The sequence below is a fragment of the Lepisma saccharinum genome, chromosome 18 (genome assembly GCF_977018435.1).
Source record: "Lepisma saccharinum chromosome 18, izLepSacc3.1, whole genome shotgun sequence".
Lineage (NCBI taxonomy): Eukaryota > Metazoa > Arthropoda > Insecta > Zygentoma > Lepismatidae > Lepisma > Lepisma saccharinum.
Genome location: NC_139246.1, coordinates 48,474,620 through 48,489,075, shown reverse-complemented (window position 1 = coordinate 48,489,075; position 14,456 = coordinate 48,474,620). Strand labels below are relative to the sequence as shown.

Here is a 14,456-nt window from a genome sequence, read left to right as displayed (position 1 = left end):
CGAGTCACGACTCTCGAAGCAGCCAATCAACGAAGCGAGCCAATGACGTCATATCATCCCAGAACCTATCGCTAAGCCCCTGCTCAGGCTCTACACGCCCAATAGGCTCGCTAGGCAGACTCGCATAGTCCGCTGGGGATGTTCCGAAAGTAATTCGACTCTACTGGACTTTCACTGAATACGATACGCATGCTTATTAGGAAATTAAGTTACATTAGCATTAAGCAGAGAAGCAAAACAAGAAACAAAGGGTACTTACCTACATGATGACATACGTAATTATGCTCTTCCGTAAGTCGGTACATCCTGAAAGCAAAATAAAAAGATTATATTATATATATATATATATATATATATATATATATATTTCTTATCGGTAATTTTTATTTGTTTTATCCTTTACGTTGTCAATCGCGACTAAAATGAATGATTAAGGGAGCAATCATACGGCACTGGCGTAAATTAATTATTTTAGAAAGATAACATTTTCTTGTAAAAGCTGTGAAGAACTCCGGGGAAAAAACATATTGGTAAATGCTAACCCCCTAAAAATAACCCCCGATTGTCATTTTTTAGGCTGGAAAGTTTTAAATATCTTTACGACATATCTTATTGTGTACACCGTCCCCTAGAAACCAGCTATGTACTCACCTCCCGACAAAAAGTCCTGCGTACACCAGTGTCATACGGGCTACTTCGTTGTCGCTGCTTGCCAACTTCAGTCATCAGATTGGTGATAAAAAAAAGCCTGCCATGGATGGCTGGGTCTAGCGGGGAGAAGACCCCCTGCCCTTCCGCCGTTAATTTCTTCCTTGCGTTAAGGTTAGTTCCAACGGCGCATCTGATGATACTGGATATGCCAAGCATGTTTTTTTTCTCTTTATAACTAACTAACTCTGTAGCCTTCTTAAACCCGAAGGTTTATGGCTGCAGCAACACAAGCCTTCCATCAGTCCTAACCCTGGGCAAGATCAATCCAATCTTTTCCATCTTTACCGATTTCCTTCAGGTCCATCTGAACGTTATCACTCCATCTTCGTCTTGGCCTTCCTGCAGGTATCTTACCATCAGGTTTGTTGCCTTGTAATCAAGGGGTCCCGGGTTCGATACCAGGTGGAGGCACATAGTGGTTCGTATCTCACTTTAAACTGTAGATCCAGTTCCGATTAGCCTTACTGCGCATAAAGTGGACTTAAAACACAAAATCAATCAATCAATCAATCAAAATCATCAGGTTTGCCAAGAATCCTGTAAACTCCTCTTTCCTCTCCCATTCGTGCCACATGAACTGCCCACCTAAGTCTTCTTGATTTAATTATTCTAATAATATACAAATTATGCAGTTCTAAATTATGTAACCTTCTTCTTCTCATAGGGAACAGCTGTACTATTTATTGGCTACAGTAGAAACAGAATCACTTTTGTCAATTGTACGTAGTTGTTTGTTTAGCGGTCGGATGTTTTATGAGAAGCAACAACATGGTATGTGTGTAGGTAGTGGATTCTTGCAAGCCTGCAATCGTGTCTGTAAGTGAAGAGAATAGCAGACGAAATTCAAACGTCAGGAATGTTTGCATGTGGTCCGCTGGAAACGTGGATTGAAGCAATGTACTGAGTGACAGTTGAAGCTTCTCGCAAGAGTACAAAATGTGATTCACTGCATTAATACAGTACTGAATATGATAGCAGGCAAACTGATGCGTATCTTGTAAGATCTTCAAAACAACTGGCGCCAGGTTGGAAGTAACCACCTGCCATTGCAGATAAAATCACTGAATCCTTGTGACTGACTTGACTTTTGATTGCAGTTGAAGATTTGCCAGTTGTGAGTCAGCAGGAAGTGCACTCAGTCATTGTACTTTTTTACGTCAATAAGAGTGTAAATGAGCCCACGCATGAACGGCAAAATCAAATATAGCCTTCGGTAGTGAATTCGCAAACGGCATATCCACAAAATCAAGGCAAGTTGTCAGTGAAGACGCGTGATTGACAGAAAACAGGTGTTCTCATAATTAAGGTCCTTCTTATGTTTCAAAACAGGAACGGTACGTCATGTAATTGCAATGAAGTACAAACGTACGTGGTTTAACTTCAAAATCAACATGATAGCCTTTTTTTTTCAAAGTTGTATGATGGGATTAAGACATTGAACTGTCACTACACACTCCAAGTAAGCCTAAAGTGTACGTACGGTCAAAAACAAGCAAAAGTGGCCCGATATGATTGGTCTTCCGCATAAACCTCACTCATAATTTCACCATACGCGAACCTTGTGGAGGATTTTAAAAGAATACCAAGACGACACACCCGACCCTACAGCTACGACCAAAAACCTGCGGCTGATATAGTGGATAATTGCAAAGAGGTAGCCACGACATTCCGGACTATCCAGAGCTTTTATCTGATTGTGAAGACTGTTAAGAAACGCTCCGAACCAAGTCACGGCCACAGTGGGCTAAGCGGGGGGGAACGATTGAGGATTTATCTGGTCATTGTCCACCGCTGAACAGAAGCTATTTCAAGAGTCCCCGCAGCCAATGCACAAAAACTAGTGCACTTGCAACGAAAGAAGAAACAAAAAAAAGTTAAACGCCGTGAACAGCAAATGAGAAAATTGCCGGCACATTGTAAACGCACTGCCTTAAGATTCTAAAAGATCAAAAGAACTTAATAATTGCGAGATGATTCAGCGTTGAAACCATTTTTGGAACGGTTCCAAAATGGACGCTAATTACTTCCAAATGGATAATTGTCGAACACGCTCTAAACAAACACGTCCCTAATCTCTCCTTTGCAATTCGTTGCTCCACATGAACAGGTGTTCTTTTGGTTTTATCTCCCTCCTCTGCGTTCCACAGTGACACCAATAGGCTTAATTGCGGCAACCTCTCCTTTCAGCCAATGCTCCAGATCTCATTATGATTAAGAGGTATTCATTTGCCCGATTCAACTTCTACCTGTGCTGTACCTAACAACACGAATAGCAACTTCAGCAGAACTATTAGAGTATATCCACAACCAATCTAGCAATGGGCCAATCCATATCAGCCCAAAGAAAAATGTATTGTTTGCCTCACTTTTCTTTAAATAATTTTGTTGTTGTAACCCCTATGCAGGGGTAGTTCAACACAGGCATTATTTCTTTTTTACATGGTTTAGTTTATAAATGGCGGGCATTTTGTTTCAGGGTTTCCAGCATTTTCGACCTTTGCAGACAGTTGCAAATGTTCTGCATGTTTATTTACCATTTCTAATGCAAATACCTCAAACTTAGGGCCAAAACAGATATTCCCATTTCAACAAAATTCAAAGTTTAGGATTTTTTTAACAGGAAAGAGCCATAATATGACAGCTACATTTTTTCTAAGAAAGATATACAGTAAAATCTCGTTAATCCGGACCCCGATAAACCGGACTTCGCTTAATCCGGACAGGCAAAAGCCCCCCCCCCAAAAAAAAGCAGAATGCAAGGTTTTAAATGTGGCTAGAAGTCAACAAGAGAACTTCCCAAAGAAAAGGCAGTCAACCACTGATGAAATTCTGTTTCCCGCAGAAATAGTGTTTTTAGGCCTATGCCCTTTAAATAGACCATAATGAACGTGTTTTGTTGCTATAAACAGAGTTTTAATGAACTTTCTACTGTTCTTTTAGGATATATCAGTTAAACAGGACTTTCGTTAAACCGGTCAACTTATCCCCCCCCATTAGTCCGGATTAACGAGGTTTTACTGTACTTCAAAAGTTTTAGCAGAAAATATTCGAACTCTGTTAGTGGTTTTCTCTTTTAGTTAAAGCTCATTGAAAATACTTGTTTTTCATTTTTTTTTTTAAATTTGAGCCTTAATATGTCTGCTGACGGACCCAATAAACATTTTATATTTTAGCATAAATATTAGCTACTCAGTAAGGGACGCCTGTAAAAAAAAATGAGTTTGATATTTCATGGATAACAAAGAAATAACAGGGGGGAATTGGTCAAAAACTCAAATTTATGAGACACGAATGGCCGCCATTTATAATGGGAATCACATAAAAATAGAATCAATGCATGTTATGAACTTGCTTTGCATATGGATTACAACAGCAGAAAATTGATTTTATTTTTTAAATGGTCAAGCAAACAGTGCTGGACCATTTGGGATGGTTTGACCACGTTTGACCCTATTGCAGTTTGACGCTATAATTATTTTCAGGCTCAAAGCAGAGTGCATTTTTCTCACATCAAAGGAATATACGTGAATAAATATGTACTAAGGTAGATATAAATGTATACGCTAGAGGAACCTTTGTATTTATGACTTACTTGAATACGGTAAAACACAGAGAAATTAAAAATAGCGTCAATTTTGTTCAATATTGAATTGTAATTTTTAATTTTTCTTCTTCTTTTATAATCAATGTGGCATTTATTTTCATGGTTTCAATAATTGCTAACGCAACTAGAATAGAAAGAAATAGTAGTAATAATTAGATGCGAACACTTAATTACTTATTAATTACCATTTAGTTATTAAACAAACGCGACTTCTGAGAAATAGTTGTTTAATATGTAGTAAATTTGGTTTTATTTTACCCGCGAATAAAAACCTGATGATTTTTAAAATGATATAACACAGTAAATGAAAGCTGCATTGGCCTAGTGTTTCGCCGTAGGAATTTGTACATATTTGAAAGAAACGGATTTTCTTTAGAGATCGGTGTCGATCTCCGTGGCGGAGTGGTTAGCACAACGTGCTACGACGCCAGGGGTCTCGGGCCCGAATCCTGGTCAAGACATGGATGTTTCTGTTCGTCTGACCTGATAAAAAAGGGGTCTGTCTCAGTTTTCTCGATGTTCTCTATTCCTTGCTTTCTTAATAACGACATTCATGATCACTTACGTTTCATATACGCAACTTCTTCACTTTACAGACGCCACGAGGAACAATTCCTGAGGAAACTTGCCCCTTTGTCTCGAGATTGGACAATATAGTTCAGTGTGCAAATTTAGCTTTTTACTTTGAGGAGGATACCCACTCAGTGGCGTATTTCCTATTTCATTTCGGGGGGATTTTTTTTCTTTGTTATGCAATTTGTATATATCACCAGTTAGTAAACTATTGCCTTGCAGGTCTAAGTACCTTAGAACAGTTATTCTAACCTAGGACATTAAATCTTTTACACGTAATTTAGAAATATATTTACATTCCACATGTCGCGGTAGCTTAGTCGCTGTCGACCTCCGTGGCGGAGTGGTTAGCATAGCGCGCTGTGACGCCAGCGGTCCCGGGTTTGAATCTCGGGTAAGACATGAATTTTTGTGTTTGTCCCCATGAGAATACAGATAAATTAGAGAAAATTTGATATATGTGAGAATTGAGAAGATAGTGAAAAAACGGTGAAAAGTCGTTAGCGCGTCCGACTACCATGCATTAGACCCGGGATCGATCCCGGCGGGGGCGAACCGGAATTTTTCCACATGTTCAAGCAGCTCCGGCGCCCACCGAGCGTCGTATAAAGTGGGTACCTGGAGAAAACTCTGGAGGGTAAAGGCGGCCAGGGGCGTGGTGCTGATCACATGACCCCCATCTTCGGCCGTGATCAAGAAAATGCGAGGCCCTAACTCCACACCATGGGCGTCGGGAGGGGGGTCGAACGGGTCTGTGGACACCCCTGGATATTGACATCGTTCATTTTAAGATACAAGAAAGCCGAAAGTGTGTTACTCTTATTGTTAAGAACAGAAAAAAAAAAGTTCATTTTGTTAGTATTCGAACAGAATAATAAAAGTAAAAATGCATTGGATCGAAAAAAATTAGTGAAAAATACATGAACAAGGTTATATTCTACCATTGCATGCAAAGAACAAATGGTTCCACAGTTTTCAAAATTCTGATAATTACAGTTGTAGGTGTGAGGTCACACAACAAACTTTATGAAAAAAAACCTCCCCTAACATTTAAGGCCTTTTCTTGAACGAGACCTTCAAAAGCTAATATCAAAATGTATAAAATGCAAAAGAAACAATGGAAAATAGTTGTGCTGGTATTCACTCGTTTGGTGGATCGAGTCTCTCCATTTATATAATAATAATAATAATAATAATATTTTTTTAATAAATTTATTAGTTTATAATATTTCTTATTGTATAATGACATTTAAAACCGTGGTAATAATACTCATTGTTATTTTTCTCTGTTTATTCAACTTTTATCATTTGCCCGACCCCCCTGCAAAAATTTCTGGCGACGCCCATGCTCCACACCCCCTATACGGCTTCATGGCGTGATGCAAAGCACAGGGGAGCACTTTACTATTTGTTTACATTCTAAGGAAACACATACACATAAAGAGCTATCGAACTAGTAACACAGAAAACTTGACCATTTAGTTCCATGACGGCCTGCGGCTAGAAATATAATCTAACTCCAATAAACAAAACTGACTAAGTCAACTCTACATGCCATGGAGGCAGTTTTTCGTAGTTTTATTTGACAATGGACAGAGCAACGGCGCTAGTGTGGGAGCTTTTTTTTTTTAACATTTGACGCGATGTACAATGTTTTAAAGGTTAATTAACTGCTTTCCCGACAGATTTTTCAGATGTGTTTGTCCCATAGCTAAGAAATGGAGATGTTTTCAATGACATTTTCTTTCGGGGGGGGGGGGGGAACATCCCAGGTAGGGATTAAAAAATATTTTACAAATTCTTCTGGGTGGAAAATCCCCGCATACTGATATAGTCTATATCCCAGAAAGAAAACAAACAAAATTATATTCCTTTGACAGCAGAACCAGCAAAACATTTACTCTCTTACATCAATTTAATTCATTCTTTGTTTTCTTCGTGTTAAAAGTTGTAGGGAAATCGTTATTTATCATCCACATTAAGTGCCATTAAATTTAGCGGACCTATTTCATTTTGCAGTAATTAAAATAAATCGTTTACTCATTCGCTAACTTTAAGTTGTAAATTTCATAACAATATTTTATTGTCAAGCTAACTTTATTTTTCCACTTTTTCTATGTTTCCAACTTTTAAAAAAGAACAGATTCTTATACTAAGCAATGTATAGTTAAGGCAATAGACTTGCGACTAAATGTCCACGTATTCGACTCTCTGACGTTCCTGTCACGTTTGAAAATTGTAGTCACCGTCTAATAAGAAATTTAATTGCGAATCGAGCACATTTTCTTAACCGCTATGTTTATGACATCAGCATTCCTGATTCTGAGTTTAGAAGCAATTCAAAAAGCACATTACATGTCACACAGACAAGATATCTTACCTTGCAAATCGTTTTAAGAGTACTGCAAAACACAGACCACTAAACTGTAATTGAGAAACACCTTGAAAAAAAAAAAAAAAAAAAAGGACATCCAGAAACGCAAGCACACAAAGAGGAGCAGTATGTTAATGCCGTTCTGAGCAAGTGCCGGCAATAAAGGAGCCGTTTTCTCGGCAATTTTCTTTCGTCTTTTATGAACAGGAAGAGCAGAAACGATGGAAAAAGTTTGCACGCCATTGGCTGTTGGTGGCCGCACGGCGGGAGTAATCTTCCACTTTCTCTTCCAGAGTAACAACAAAAAATATCCAAGAGGGAAAGGTAAACGAAATGAACTTCGGCGTTTGCCTCAAATATATAATAATATCTTCATACGTATTTAAGGAATAATCAAGACAAGATTGTATTTTTAAATGAACTTGTTTGAAAAGAAAATAATTATAGATCTTAAATTTTCTGCATTTAATGCAAGGCAAGAATATGATATCACGTAATATATTTAAAGAAGAAGTCTCACAGCAAACATTTCCGCTATTTCAATCTACACCTGATGAAAATACTCATTGTAACTAATTAGTAGATGCGCACCTTGATATGATCCATATTTTTATGTGACGTCACAACTTTAAAATATGTCACTGATATATTTTTATGAAAGGACACGTAAATGTTGTGTTGTTATATGTAATATTGCACCTTGTTTGTAATGTTTAACTTTTGTTTAATGCTTATTGTATTTTATGCTCTATTATGAGTATTTTAATGTATCCTCATGTTTGCGAGAGTGCACTATGTGAATTTGTATTTCTAAACATGTGCAGATGTCAGTTTTGTTGATAGTATTCTATTGTAGATAGTAAGTGATTCATCTGTACTTGAATCTGTGTTCTCGAAAATAGTATAAAAGCGAGGATATCGCGTAAGAAATAACACACTTTCGCCACGGATCGACGAAGCTTTTGAATTTAAAAGGAACTCCTCGGTGTTGTGCTTACATCTTGGTATGGTAGTTCGGGGCGCAAGCTAGGCCTATGTGATCATAGATACGCCGATAGCCACGCATTGAGTTTATGCGTTTTTAGTTAAGTCAATTCATCGACAAAGCGAAATCTTCGCTTTCGTCTCAAGTATATTTGCATTAATTGCAATAAATAAAGAATAAAACCTTGCAGTTTATACATACTGCAGTAATGTTGTTTTATTTCTCTGTGCTGTGAATATTGTCTTTGCCTAACACTATCCCTGTACCTGAGAGGAGTCTGTGTACTTCACCGAGTCTCATCGTTCACCGCTGAGTATTATTAATAGTATAATAATACAACGCGTCCATTCTTAGAACGTATCAACCTATGCAGTTCACTCTAAATTTTGAGCGTATTTTCGGGACGATAACAGTTGTTCTCAGACTTGGATCCATATGTAGCCTAGTACATGCTTGAAAAATTAATTTAATGATGAAATTTTCTAGGAGCAGTGTTTCATGTGTCGTCGCTCCCTCCCTTCCCATTGTTGATATTTCATAACATATCTAATTCTACAGCAGATTTTCCCATGCTAAAGCATACCAGAAGGATAGCTTATGTTTGAAATGAGCCCTTGAAATGACAATGTTCAGGCCTCTAATGACAATCTGCAAAACTATAAAAGAGGCAGCTTTAGGTAACCGGATGACCAGATTTTACAGAGTTGAAAACACTGCAGTGTGATTTCTTCGGCTACACAGTGTTTACTACCAATGGCGGACTAAACGAATGGATACGACTCCAGTTTCTCTCTACCAAATGCTTGTAAGCAAAATATTCAGAGAGATCGTCTTTTGCCTAGCAGACTACTGTAAAATTGATTGATTGATTTGCTTAAATTTACTTCGCTTTTTGTGCCACTTTTGGTTAATTTGCGAAGATTGGGATGAGTGATGACATGATGAAATTGATGAATGGACACTCACAGACATCCATGCCCAGGCGAGGATTCGAACCCGGGACCCCTGTCGTCGTAGCGCGATGTGGTAAGCACTCCGCCATGGGGGCCGGCAATTACTGTAAGAGGATGAATGCGGTGTAGTAGAACGCTTCAAGTGCAGGCGGCTTACTTTTGTAATCGGTATGTAAATTAAGTACAGAGTAGGAACTCTGTGGTATTTATACTATCTTTGTGTGGGATGGCCATTGGCGTGTATTTCTATAAAACAGAGAATGTATTAGTTGATAATGCACTTGGGAACAGGGAAACACGACGAAGTTCAGATGTATGTAGTTACGGCATATCAATCTTGTCTAAATAATGCACTTTTAACACTATTTCAATGTACTTGTCAATCGCGATTTATCACTTGAAATCTGTATTTGTTAAACTTCAGAACCAGAAATGTATTCTATGTTTTCTAGCGTCGCTTTTGTGCAACTTTCGACTAATTGTGACGGTAAGAATGATTGCTTATCAGGAGAAATTGATGAAAGGATATTCACAAATAATACCTATACTGCACAGTCGACTCTTGTGTTTTAGTTTCGCCGTCAAAAAAAAATATGTTCACTCGTAGTACTCAATTCGTGTTTCGATTTGCTACTGTGAATTTTTCAATTAGAAGTTCCTGCTCTGTGAAATAACATAAACTTTCTTACATTGCTTGCTATAGGAGCTTTCTCGTATTTTCATGTTGTAAACACGCAGTATTGCCAGGTCCAAATTTGGTTTTTAACGTGGATATGTACGCGAACTTCCACTAGAATTCAACTTTACTTCTTGTTTTCATCCCTATTTATGATTTTCATTTTATTTTTGGATATTGAAGCTTCTATTTTTTAATAACTGTAAATTATTTTCGTTACTTCAAATTGTTTCTCTTCAATTTGTTTGGAAATATATGGTTTTGGTTATTTTATTATTTAAGGTTGTCCTAGCGTTGTGCTATAAGGGAGACCCTGACTTCACTTGTCTCTCTTATCACACAAAGTACGGACAACCTTGTGTTGTGACGTCACTCGAGGACTGTCTACGTTGTTAGGTTAGGTCTGTTAGGTTTGGGTCTTCTTTGCATAAATACACTGTAAATGTATTATTTATGCGAAGATAATTACACCCAACAAACCAAAAATAACAAATTAGGCATCTAGCCTTACATCTGCACGTAAATAAGGCTCATTATGTTTAATTTATAATGGAGGTTCCACGAACTTATTACTAGCTTTTTTTGCACTTCCATTTGTTTCCTCACTCTAAATCCCACATTTCTGGAATCCTTCAGTCGTACCCTTTCCAATGATGCATGATACATGCTTCTATTAGGAAGAGTAGATTCGGCATCCTTACCCAATGGAATCTATTATCAATGTCTTCATAAGTAAAGGTGTGGAAAGCGAGAGTTGAGGAAACCACCGGAATGTGGCTCAGAATGATTTTCCATTGCAATGTACGAAATCTACGACATTGTAGTTGTAATAGAATAGATAGGACAGGAGTAATCATGGGAGTTTTGCATTTTTGTTGAAGTTTCGGCAACATGTGTCTGCGTTCGCCCGTACACCCCGTGTCGGGAATGTGTGGAGCAAGTTGAGACAGCAAATGGGCAAAGCTAAACCGTTGCTACAAGCGATTGGTAGCTGCAGCCGCGTTTCCACTTCCTCTCTGACGTGTTCATTGGTCGAGACCTTCTCAAGTTACTTGCGCAGACTCGATTTCGTTCGCTTGCTCCACCGATTACCGGGAGAGAGTGTAAACAACCCTTTATATTTCAAAGGTAAAGTAAAAGATCTGCTGTTAATGGGACAAAGGTATCAAACCACTCACTATATGGAATTGTATTATTGCATTATTATTACTAGGGTCTTTTGTATTTGTAGTTACACTTTTTTTTTTGGAAGGAAACAATCTTTTGCGAATTTTTTTAACCGCATGTGCATTATTTTACATCTAGCTTACTGCTCCATACGCAGTTTATCTTACCTTATATGTACAGTGGCAGAGTAGCCCTTGGATGAACCTCGCCCGCTTAATAAAGAAAATTAATTATTATTATTATTATTAACATTTGTTGCCCTCCCTTCGAGTTTTGTTATTTGTGGCCTTCTTTTCCCATATCTTAGTTTGCTTTGTTTTCACATTTTCCCCTTTCAAACTATCGCCGTGCTAATAGGGCATTTAACATTGTATTACATTGTAGGAGTTATATTATACTAGAATTAGGCTGAGTAGATAGACCTGATCATTTCACTTATATTACATATATTTGTCTTTGTATTTCTTCTGCCCTTACCCTTAGTGGTTTACTAGTATTATTAAATTTATTTGTTTGGTGTTTTAAGTCCACTTTATGCACGGTAAGGCTAATCGGGACCGGATCTAGAGTTTAATGTGGGATCCGAACCACTATGTACCTCCACCGGGTATCGAACCCGGGACCCCTTGATTATAAGGCAACGACGCTACCACTGCGCCATCTGGGTGGCTCAATTTATTTGTTGTACATTGAACCTGGCATTGGGACGGTCACCCATCCGAATACTGTCCAGCGAAGACGCTGAATGACACGTGTTCCTTTAAACCGGTTCAGTATGGACATGGGAACATTTCAATTATAATGCTTAGTTTAAACACATTCTTTCAATTTTAGATTTTGTTAAGCGAGGAAAAATGTATCATGGAAACTTTCTCAACCTTGGAACCCAATTTTAAGTCAATCTCATTCTTATACTTCGCCCGCTCTGTATTCGTTTGAATGAATATTTACCACATGTATACGTTTGTTCACCACAAGTAATATTGTTGTAACTTGTACAATCTTCTCATGCAATGACCTTCAGTATCCAAAACTGTTCAAGAATAGGCCTTTATGCTAGACTTCGGAAACGAAGTCAAATACAGTGAGTTTGCTTTGACTCTGGGCCGAGAAAGCACGTGAACAACTCTTACAACACAGTTGGTACTCGTTATGCAATATTAATTGTCACATGCTAAAGATATGTGAGTAAATAAGCGAGACATTACGGGAATGAAAATGCCGGCATCTGTTCCATGTCACGCGCTACCTCGGCCCAAAGCCAAAACGAACGCACTGCATTTGCCCATCTCCCAACAACTCCGCACTGCTACCCTCTTTTCAGTAACAATTACTCTTAACACGGTTATCTCAGGTTTCGGGGTTCTATATTAGAAGATAACGCTAGGCAAAGACAATGTAAAGGAACAGAATAGATATATTATTTTTGCTGTTTTTGATACACACATGGAAGAACATCAATTTCTAAGATGATTTCTTTGTATTTGAGTCCTTTACATATATATAAAAATATCCGTATGTACAATATTATCCTATAAACATGTATGCAGTTTAATCGCTTCACTGTCACTTAATCTGGAACTCATCGTCTCAGCAACAATGTCGTCAGGTAGGAGTTTCAGCAATAGTACGGCGTCTCAGCAACTAATTCATCAGCTCAGCAATTCGACGACTTCAGCTATACTCAGCAGCTTAGTAATTCAGCAACTTGACGATTTCGTCGACGTCTTTCTATTCCCTCTCTTGGGGCATCTATTAACCATCTTTATAATTCCCACTATTATAGGACGTCTGTTGGAAGGCGCCACCCGCTGAAATATACAACAAAGAGTGTATCTCGGTTGGGATGTGCTGGTCAAGTCGATGCCGCGATAGTACTAGGGGCTATGGTTGGAACACACCGCCACTAGTGTTATACAAAATGTATTTTCAAAAAATGGATGGTAATGTATAGGGCTATGATTTTTATGACTTAGCATATTCTTTTTGGTAAAGGTGTTGTGTTCCCCAAACATATAGAAATTCATATTATGAAGAAACTAATAAAATTAAGGTGCTTTTTAAGGGCATATTTGGCCATATTTTGATGGATTTTCGGTCATATTCAGCATATTTTTGTATTTTTAAGAAATATAGTCATTTTCGAAGTGGATTCGTTCTTACTCCCATGTTTACTCGAGAGTTTCTTTTTTTTCGGACTGTAGCAAAATCGTTTTCATTTTTATTTGAAACATTTAGAGAAAGTATTCATTGTGCATTGCAACTCATGGCCCAGAAAGTGAACTCAAAATAGTACAAATGTGAAAATATCTCAGCATTTAGATATTGATGTTTGAAGCAGTCCAGTTATAAGGGCATATTTTCCAAATTATAGTGCATATTTTGTAAAATTTTAGGTCATAAGAGTATATTTTATTTTGCATATTTTGGTTATTTTTAGGTCATAAAAATCCTAGCCCTAGCTAATGCAAAGTATATTAAATTTTAATGGATTCGATTGTGTTCAGCTGTGGGACCGGAACCTTTCTTCTCGCACAATTTAAATTCGGTTCAAGTTGCGTATTGTTACATTGAAAAAAGGTTCCTGGACAGTATTTTAATTCTTCCTGAAAAAAGGTTCCTGGACCGTATTTAAATTGATGCGGGAAAAAGGTTCCTGGACCGAATTGAAATGTTTTAAAGTTGAAAAGGTTATACACTGTCTGCAACTCATTTACGTTTGCTGATACGAGGGTTTCTATTTATGTATCCGGAATAACAAACAAAAAAAATAATATGTATCATTGAAAATGGTTTTATAGTTTTTCAAAATATTCTCAATGATGATCGATAAACTTTTGCATACGTTTGAACCAATTCTCATAGCACTTTGTCCATTCCGATTGAGGTATCTCGAAAACATGCATAATGAACGCATCAATCGCTTCTTCTGGCATCGAAAATCGTTGACCACTAAGCTTATTCTTCACGTACGGGAACAAAAAGAAATCATTGGGTGCTAAATCAGGGCTATACGGCGGATACGCAATTCAATGTTTTCACCGGTCAAATACTGAGTTCTTTGGACCGATGTGTGACAACTCGCATGGTCACGGTGAAGAATGATCCTGCGTCGCTGGTTGTTTTTCTGATTTCCCCAAAGACTTCTTGCAAACAAATGTTTGTGTACCATTCAGAATTGACGATTCTAAGATTCTCTAGTGGCACTGTAGCCACATGTCAATTTTTTCCAAAAAAAACAGGGGACCATTTGCTTCGAAGTGCTTCTTGCACGAACAACTTTTGTTGGGTTTGGCTCATCTTGGAACACCCACACCGTCGACTGCTGTTTGCTTTCGGGCTCATATGCATAGATCCAAGATTCGTCACCTGTGTAGATGTTATACCCGGCTTTTGAAGCACCACGATTGTAT

The 14,456-nt window shown here is 37.9% G+C and overlaps 1 long non-coding RNA gene across 2 annotated transcripts in view; it reads right to left on the bottom strand.

Annotated features, from left to right (window-relative positions):
• The window catches only part of LOC146002562 (uncharacterized), a 503,824-nt gene that overhangs the window by 396,004 nt on the left and 93,364 nt on the right, over positions 1 to 14,456 (bottom strand). For both annotated transcript variants that reach the window (XR_014443725.1, XR_014443724.1), the window contains exon 2: positions 260 to 306. This is a non-coding gene — a long non-coding RNA (uncharacterized LOC146002562). The remainder of the gene's footprint in view (positions 1 to 259; positions 307 to 14,456) is intronic.